We start from the raw sequence: 8,723 nt of genomic DNA on the forward strand, positions 1-8,723 counted from the left end.
CAGCACTGTTTGTGTTCCTCTAGCTGGTCCCATTAAGCGCTCTGAGCAAAACTAATCTTTTCCTGTACTGCAAACACTCTTATTTTCATTTACCGCCGCCCAAGGCTAACACTCAACACCTGCAGCCCATTATATGTCGCTGTGTGTCAGGGTGTAAATTGTACACTAAACAGTGCCTTGGAACTGTTTCTTTGACACTAAAAGCTATGTCTTTGGTCCATGGCCATGAGTCGTATGCCAATAGTTTGATCTGTACGTCTGTAACACAACAGGGCCGATTCTAGCCTGCTTTATCAGGGTGGGCTGATAGAGGAGAAAAAACAGGTGAGCAACCTGGGCGGTTGGTAGAGGTTAGAGAAGCACACTAGTGGCCCAGAGGTTGCTAGTTCCGACCCCCTGGTGAGATGGCACGCACATTTGGCCTAATCACAGCTGGCCGGGCAACCCGAAGGCAGAGGTTTGGTTTCAACATTCGTGGGGACACATTTGATGTGGGGGGTCCGAGGGTCCATCCACAGAACATTTTGAGCACTAAACACTTTTTCCTGCACATTTCCTGCATTCTGGTTAATTTGTCCTGCATCACTTTATGGTGGAAATGTCTTATTTATGTAAAGGAAAACACAGGGGACAATTGAAAATATAAAACACAATGGGATATAATGCAGTAAGGCTCTCAGGCATTGTGTATTTCTTTCAAATATTAATTATCCTGTAGATCAACTTTACTCATTTAATGTTATCTCTGTTGAGTCAGCACACATGTGGGCATGATTTACTCTTCCTCCTCTTAGTTTCTTTTGTTGGGGAACTAACCAGCATGTGGCACCTGTTCACCTCAATGACACATTCATTCATTTTCATTCATTTATACCTGGACTGTACCAGCTCAGATGTGTTTCATCAAGATTACTGCTCATGATCAAAACATTCCGCACATTCAAAATGTCTTCTCTGAGATTAAGAGAGTTGTAATAGTTTAACAAAATCTTTTTGATTTACGCGAATAAAGTAACAATATTTCATAAGAAATCCACCTGCTATATATTCTGCTGTGCATTACATTATTGCTCTGCTGTATTATATGGCAGTATCTCATTCAGACAGACCGCCTGACAGACACAGAGCCTCGTTTGGGTCTCTGGATGAGACAAAGTTTAGGAAGGCTCTTCATCCGAGGTGTAAAACCCAAACTACCTAGCATACATATTTCCCAAAGTGTTGAATTGCTATCTCCTTAAAACTTTTGTTTTGATTCTTGAAGTGTTAAACATGTCAATCAACTCTACTCCATCAATCCTTCGACCTCCATAGTGGTCATTTAAAAGCACAAAAGCACACAGAAAAAAAATATTTCCTAGCAGGTGGCAGAAAAGAAATACTATCCTAAATTACTGACGTGCAAATTCCCACATGACAGATATTATCAGATGACCTCCTCCCTCATGTGAAATATGGAAGGTAATTTGCAGTGGAATCTTTACAAATTATGTACATGGGTTTTCATAAGAACCCAGATTATCTCTGGTTACAATGGTCCTCTGTGAACACGACTTCAGTAAGGCTTTCTGTGTTCAGATGGAAGATTAATTTGTGCAGCATGTCTCTTAGCTCGATGGTGTTTTAAGCCCCCAACGTCTCCTTCCAGGCAGTGCTGCAACCGTTGACTTCAAGGCAACTAACCCTAACCTTAACCCTAACCATAACCATTGCCTAATCAACTTCAACGCAGCGCTGCGACCGTTGACTTCAAGGCACCTAACCCTAACCTTAACCTTAACCCTAACCATAATCATAACCATTGCCTAATCCTAGTGCCTTCCAGGCAGTGCTGCCTGGAAGGAGACGTTGGGGGCTTAAAACACCGATAAAGACTCTGGCTCTCTGGAAAACAATTTACATTGTGACTCTTGTAAATGTTGATATATTTTTAGGTTTTTATCTTATTGTCATTATTTTTATCTATAACATTGTGCTTTTGTTTAATCCTATAATGTCCTTGTCTTTTGTCCTGGGAAGCTGTTTGCTACTTTGTCACCATTTCAAAAATGATTGTTTGAAAGCAACGCACAAAAGCTCCATGTCTGCTCCTCCATGATGATGTGTCGGTGGTGATGCAGGACACTGTCTACTGCAGTCGGAATAAGTATTAAATCTTTACAGGCAGCATGGATTATTTACAACTCAGGGAGTGTTTATCTGATAGGCCACAGAGATGGGTTAACCAGACACCATTCCTCTCATTGTCCTGTGACATTTCACTTATTGATAATTTATGTGGAAACAGCATTGTGCTCAGATTAGCAGTGCGAAGAGTAATCACAACTGATGGCCTTAAAAGGGCAGGCCATCAGGACACTGACAGTACAGGATGAAGAAAAATGTCTCTATCAACAGAAACGAGGGGCAAATTAGTGTTTGTGCTGCTTTCTGATTGTGATTTACCGCTGTAGAGAGGTCCAGAGCTTGCGAGTAATTAGCTGCATTTACTTGGTTCCAAGTCCCTAGTAAGTTATCTGGATAAATTGTACTGGTTGTAGTTTTATTGCAGCATACTTTTTTACAGAAATCAATAAATCGGACTAGTTGAATTTGTACTTCCTGACACCCACAAATCATCTTCTGGTAAAAGTAATGAAGTGAACACAGCTGCATATAATAGACACTTTCTGATAAACATCACATAATTATAGAAGAAATGTTTTAATACATCTGCTATTATCTTAACTAGTCGTTTTTGGGGCCTAGACTTAACTGTGGTCACTGTATGACGCTGTCACGGTGCTCTGTACCCGGCTCACACTCACCTTTTCTCGGCTAGAGCGCTAAACTTAACTGTCATGTGACCGGTAACAAATAAGGTGTTTAATCCGATTAATCACTTTATATACTAGTTGGAAAGGTTATGTGTGTTCCACTGTGGATCCTGCATTACTTACATGAATACAAATGTTTTAAAAGTTTTTTATAGTATATTATTTTAAAAAAAAAAGATAAAAAAGTCAGTATAGTATGTTAAAAATTGTCATTGTATAGCATATTTAAAAAATGGTAAAAACGTCATAGTATAATGGTATAGTATAGTATGTTGAAAAAAGTCATGAAAAAGTCATAGTAGCCTATAGCATGTTGAAAAAAGTCATAGTATAGTATGTCAAAAAAAGTGATAAAAAACTAGGAAATGCTCATGTTATCATTTTTTTAGTATAGTAGGTTTGAAAAAAGTCACAGTATAGTATGTCGAAAAAGTGCTTAAAGGGATACTTCACCGATTTAGCATTAAGCTTTTTATCAGTAGAAACACGGTAGTATTTTCGAATGACCGTGCTTCCCTCCCTCATGTCCCCCTGAAACGAGAGATCTCTGTATTGTGTGTCTGGAAAAAAACCTCTGATGACGCAAAAATCGTCATTTTGCGTCATCGGAGGCTTTCTCAGCCAGATGCTATAGACAACAGCCAGCTAGTTCCGCATGTTTTCAACCTGCCCATAGGGGGTTGGACTGTCATCTTTACCCGAAGCTTGCCGAAGCAAAACGAGTGTTAGCCATCTTGAAGCTTCGCTAAACTGGCTCCGTCTTTTCAGCAGAAATTTTTTACAACAATTATGTGCATTCAAACTACCGCACATGTGTACCACTGGGATACATTGGTACAGATCAGAGAATATGCAGGACACTTTATTACAGACGGAATACTCGACACACTACGCGAGCTTCGCCTGCTACGGAGACCAGCACCTCAGCCTGCGGTGTCGCCTGATGCCGCTATCCGGGGAAAGGGACCTCGACAGCGGTGTGCAGGAGTTTGAGGCGAGCTAGGTGGAAAGCTAACGCTAGCCAGCCACCTGTTCCATCAATCCTGCTTGTAAGTGTCCGCTCATTAGACAACAAACTGGACTACATCCAACTTCAATGAAACTCCCAACGCGAGTTTCAGAGACTGCTGTATTTTTGTTGTTGTGGAAACATGGCTGAACAACAGTGTACTGGACTATCCAGCTACCAGGCCTGCTGCTCTGTCGCCGGCTACCAACTAACTGCTAACTGCTGGTGGAGTTTGTGACTGTTAAATGCCGACCATTCTACATTCCACGCAAATTTACAGCTGTGTTTATATTCTGTGTTTACAGCTTACTACATAAGTGACCCAATTTAAAGATATATTCAGCTTTCCAATGGTGAAATATCCCTTTAAAAAGTTATAGTATAGTATGTTGAAAAAAAGTGTCAAAAAAGTTGTAGTGTAGTAGGTCGAAAAAAAAGATAAAAAAGTCTTAGTATAGTATTAAAAAATAGTTATAGTAGGCTATTATTTAGTATGTTGAAAAAGTGATAAAAAAGTTTTAGTATAGTATGTCGAAAAAGTAATTGTATAGTATGTCGTATTTAAAAAAATGTTATAGTAGAGAATGTAAACAAAAGTGATTAAAAAAGTCATTTTATGGTATGTTGAAAAAAAAAAAAGTCATAGTATAGTATCTCAAAGAAAGTGATGAAAAGTCATAGTGGTGAAAAAAGTGATTAAAAAGTTATAGAATAGTATGTTGAAAAAAGTGACAAAAAAGGCACAGTATAGTATGTCGAAAAAAGTGATAAAAAGTCAAATGTATTATGTTGAAAAAGTGATAAAAAACTCAGTATAGAATTTTGAAAAAAAGTGACAAAAAAGGCATAGTATGGTATGTCGAAAAAGTCATGGTATAGCATGTTGAAAAAAGTGATAAGGCGATGGACTGTTAATTCATTGTTCTCTTCAGACGTGGGTTCGAATCCCATCCTTGTCGTACCAGAATTTGTTACGCTCAAGTGTTTACTTGTCGACAATATAACTGACAGCATTTAAACAACTCTCATTGGAAAAATGATATGAGTTTCTCCCAGAGAACTGAACATGTTATCATTTCTTTAGTATAGTATGTTGAAAAAAGTCAAAGTATACTAATTCATAAAAAAGTCATACTCTAGTATGTCGAAAAAAAGTCGTAGTATAGTATGTCAAAAAAAGTAATAGTATAGCATGTCGAAAAAAAGTGATAAAAAAGTCTTAGAAGTCAGAGAAATGGTCATGTTATTATTATAGTATAGTAGGTCGAAAAAGTGATGAAAGAGTCATAGTATAGTATGTCAAAAAAAGTGATAAAAAGTCATATGTCAGTATGTCGATAAAAGTAATAGTATAGCATGTTGTAAAAAGTGATAAAAAGGTTTTAGTATAGTATGTCGAAAAAAGTGATAAAAAAGTAATAGTATAGTTTGTTAAGACAGTTGCAGGTTTATGTTTAATTGGTGGTATATGCTTTTCTAGACTTGGAATGCCTATGTAAACAGGGCGTGACCTGAATCAGACCTTTATTTGAACGTGCAAACTGCAGACGAGGTGGCCGAGTGGTTAAGGCGATGGACTGCTAATCCATTGTGCTCTGCACGCGTGGGTTCGAATCCCATCCTCGTCGTACCGGACTTTATAACTCTCCAGCATTTAATTGTCGACTATATAACTTACTGCATTCAAACAACTCTCATTGGAGAAATGATATCACTTTCTCCCAGTGAATGTTATCATTTCTTTAGTATAGTATGTTGATAAAAAAGTAATGATGTAGTATGTTGAAAAAAGTAAAAAAAAAAAAAAAAGGCTTACTATAGTATTTAAAAAATAGTCATAGTATAGTATGTCGAAAAAAAGCCATAGTATTTCGAAAAAAGTCATAGTATAGCATTTTGAAAAAAAGTGATAAAAAAGTCTTAGAAGTCAGAGAAATGGTCATGTTATCATTATTGTAGTATAGTATGTCGAAAAAAGTGATGAAAAAGTCATAGTATAGTATGTCAAAAAAAGTGATTAAAAAGTCATGGTGTAGTATGTTGAAAAAAGTCTTTACTTGTCGACAATATTACTGACTGCATTCAAACAACTCTCATTGGAAAAATGATGTCAGTTTCTCCCAGAGAACTGAAGATGTTATCATTTCTTTAGTATAGTATGTTGAAAAAAGTCATTGTATATTATGTCGAAAAAAGTCATGGTATAGCATGTTGTAAAAAGTGACAAAAAAGGCATAGTATAGCATGTTGAAAAATAGTGATAAAGTCTTAGAAGTCAGAGAAATGGTCATGTTATCATTATTGTAGTATAGTATGTCGAAAAAAGTCATAGAATACTATGTCATGGTATAGCATGTTGTAAAAAGTGACAAAAAAGGCATAGTATAGCATGTCGAAAAAAAGTGATAACAAAGTCTTAGTGATGAAAAAGTGATGAAAATGTCATAGTATAGTATATCGACAAAAGTGATTAAAAAGTCATGGTGTAGTATGTTGAATAAAGTAAAAAAAAAATAAATAAAAGGCTATGTATAGTATTTAAAAGATGGGTCATAGTATAGCATGTCGAAAAAAGTCATAGAATACTATGTCATGGTATAGCATGTTGTAAAAAGTGACAAAAAAGGCATAGTCTAGTACAGGGGTGGCCAACCAGTTAGGTATAAAGAGCCACAAAAAAAACTCACCATAGCAAAAAGCCACACAACACATGCACGTCCACACTACAACAGCAACAGTGTCTTCCAGATCTGATGACAGTCATAATACATAGCAGTTTTCATAGTTTCACTTAGACTGACTCAGTGAGAAACCTGACAGTCTTTGTTATCCACAATCCTTTTCAGGTCTTGCTTGAACTCGGTTGTGGCCACTCGAAGCAACTCTCTCACTCATTTGTCACTAAAGGGGCTTTCAAACAATCGGATTCAGCAGTGAAAGGGTTAACGAGGAAGGTGATCTGTGGCCGCTGTTTTTCCTCAGGTTGCAGAATCTGTCCTCAAAACTCTGCGGCATTATTTTCCATTTTAAAATAATTGGCAAATGTATTGGCAGATGCATTCAAATGTGTTTTTTTTTTACTTATCTGAAATACTGTATGTTTCAGAAAAGTTAAAAACAACAATCAACCAATTAGACAGCCCCCAGCCACACAGTAAGAGCCTCACAGGAGCAGGCAAAGAGCCGCATACGGCTCAAGAGCCACAGGTTCGCCACCCCTGGTCTAGTATGTCGAAAAAAGTCATAGTATAGCATGTTGAAAAATAGTGATAAAGTCTTAGAAGTCAGAGAAATGGTCATGTTATCATTATTGTAGTATAGTAGGTCGAAAAAAGTGGTGAAAAAGTCATAGTATAGTATGTCGAAAAAAGTGATAAAGAAGTCATAGTATAGCATGTCGAAATAAAGTGATAAAAAAGTCTCAGAAGTCAGAGAAATGGTAATGTTAGCATTATTATACTATAGTAGGTCGAAAAAAGTGATGAAAATGTCATAGTATAGTATGTCGAAAAAAGTAAAAAAAAAAAAAAAAAGGCTATGTATAGTATTTAAAAAAATGGGTCATAGTATAGTATGTTAAGATAGTTGCAGGTTCCTGTTTAATTGGTGGTATATGCTTTCCTAGACTTGGAATGCCTTGTAAACAGTGCGTGACCTGAATCAGACCTTTATTTAAACACAGAGACTGCAGACGAGGTGGCCGAGTGGTTAAGGCGATGGACTGCTAATCCATTGTGCTCTGCACGCATGGGTTCGAATCCCATCCTCGTCGTACCAGAGGTTGTTACTCACCATCATTTACTTGTTGACATTATGACTGACTGCATTTAAACAACTCTTTTATGATGTCAGTTTCTCCCAGAGAACTGAACATGTTATCATTTCTTTAGTATAGTATGTTGAAAAAAGTCATGGTATATTATGTTGAAAAAAGTCATGGTATAGCATGTTGTAAAAAGTGACAAGTATAGTTTTACTATACTATACAAGGCATAGTATAGTATGTCGAAAAAAGTTATAGTATACTATGTCGAAAAAAGTCATAGTATAGCATGTCGAAAAAAGTGATAACAAATTCTTAGAAGTCAGAGAATGGTCATGTTATCATTATTGTAGTATAGTAGGTCGAAAGAAGTGATGAAAAAATAATAATATTGTATCTCGAAAAAGTGATAAAAAATCTTGGTGTAGTATGTTGAAAAAAGTAAAAAAAAGAAAAAAAAAGGCTAAGTATAGTATTTAAAAAATAGTCATAGTGATAAAAAAGTCATAGTATAGCATGTCGAAAAATAGTGATAAAGTCTTAGAAGTCAGAGAAATGGTCATGTTATTATTATTGTAGTATAGTAGGTCGAAAAAAAAGATGAAAAAGTCATAGTACAGTATGTCGAAAAAAGTGATTAAAAAGTCATGGTGTAGTATATTGAAAAAAGTAAAAAAAAAAAGGATAAGTATAGTATGTCGAAAAAAAGTCATAGTATAGCATGTCGAAAAAAAGTGATAAAAAACTTGGAAGTCAGAGAAATGGTCATGTTATCATTATCATAGTATAGTATGTCAAAAAAAGTGATTAAAAAGTCATAGCATAGTATAGTATGTTGAAAAAAGTGTTAAAAAATTCATAGTTTAGCATGTCGAAAAAAAGTTATAAAGAAGTCATAGTATAGCGTGTTGAAATAAGCGATAAAAAAGTCTAAGAAGTCAGAGAAATGGTCATGTTATCATTATTATAGTACAGTAGGTCGAAAAAAGTGATAAAAAGGTAATAGTATAGTATGTCGAAAAAAATCAATGAAAATGTAATAGTGTAGTATTTTAAGACAGTTGCACGTTTCTGTTTAATTGGTGATATACGCTTTTCTAGACTCAAAAAAAGTGATAACAAAGTCATAGCATAG

At 35.9% G+C, this 8,723-nt stretch overlaps 2 non-coding genes across 2 annotated transcripts; both read left to right on the plus strand.

Annotated features, from left to right (window-relative positions):
- Positions 1–5,371: 5,371 nt before the first annotated feature.
- On the plus strand, positions 5,372–5,453 carry trnas-gcu. Its single transcript has one exon. It is a non-coding gene; the product is annotated as a tRNA-Ser (tRNA).
- Positions 5,454–7,515: 2,062 nt separating this feature from the next.
- On the plus strand, positions 7,516–7,597 carry trnas-gcu. The gene has a single exon. It is a non-coding gene; the product is annotated as a tRNA-Ser (tRNA).
- The last annotated feature ends 1,126 nt before the right edge of the window (positions 7,598–8,723 follow it).

This window comes from Sander lucioperca, chromosome 23 (genome assembly GCF_008315115.2).
Source record: "Sander lucioperca isolate FBNREF2018 chromosome 23, SLUC_FBN_1.2, whole genome shotgun sequence".
Classification (NCBI taxonomy): domain Eukaryota; kingdom Metazoa; phylum Chordata; class Actinopteri; order Perciformes; family Percidae; genus Sander; species Sander lucioperca.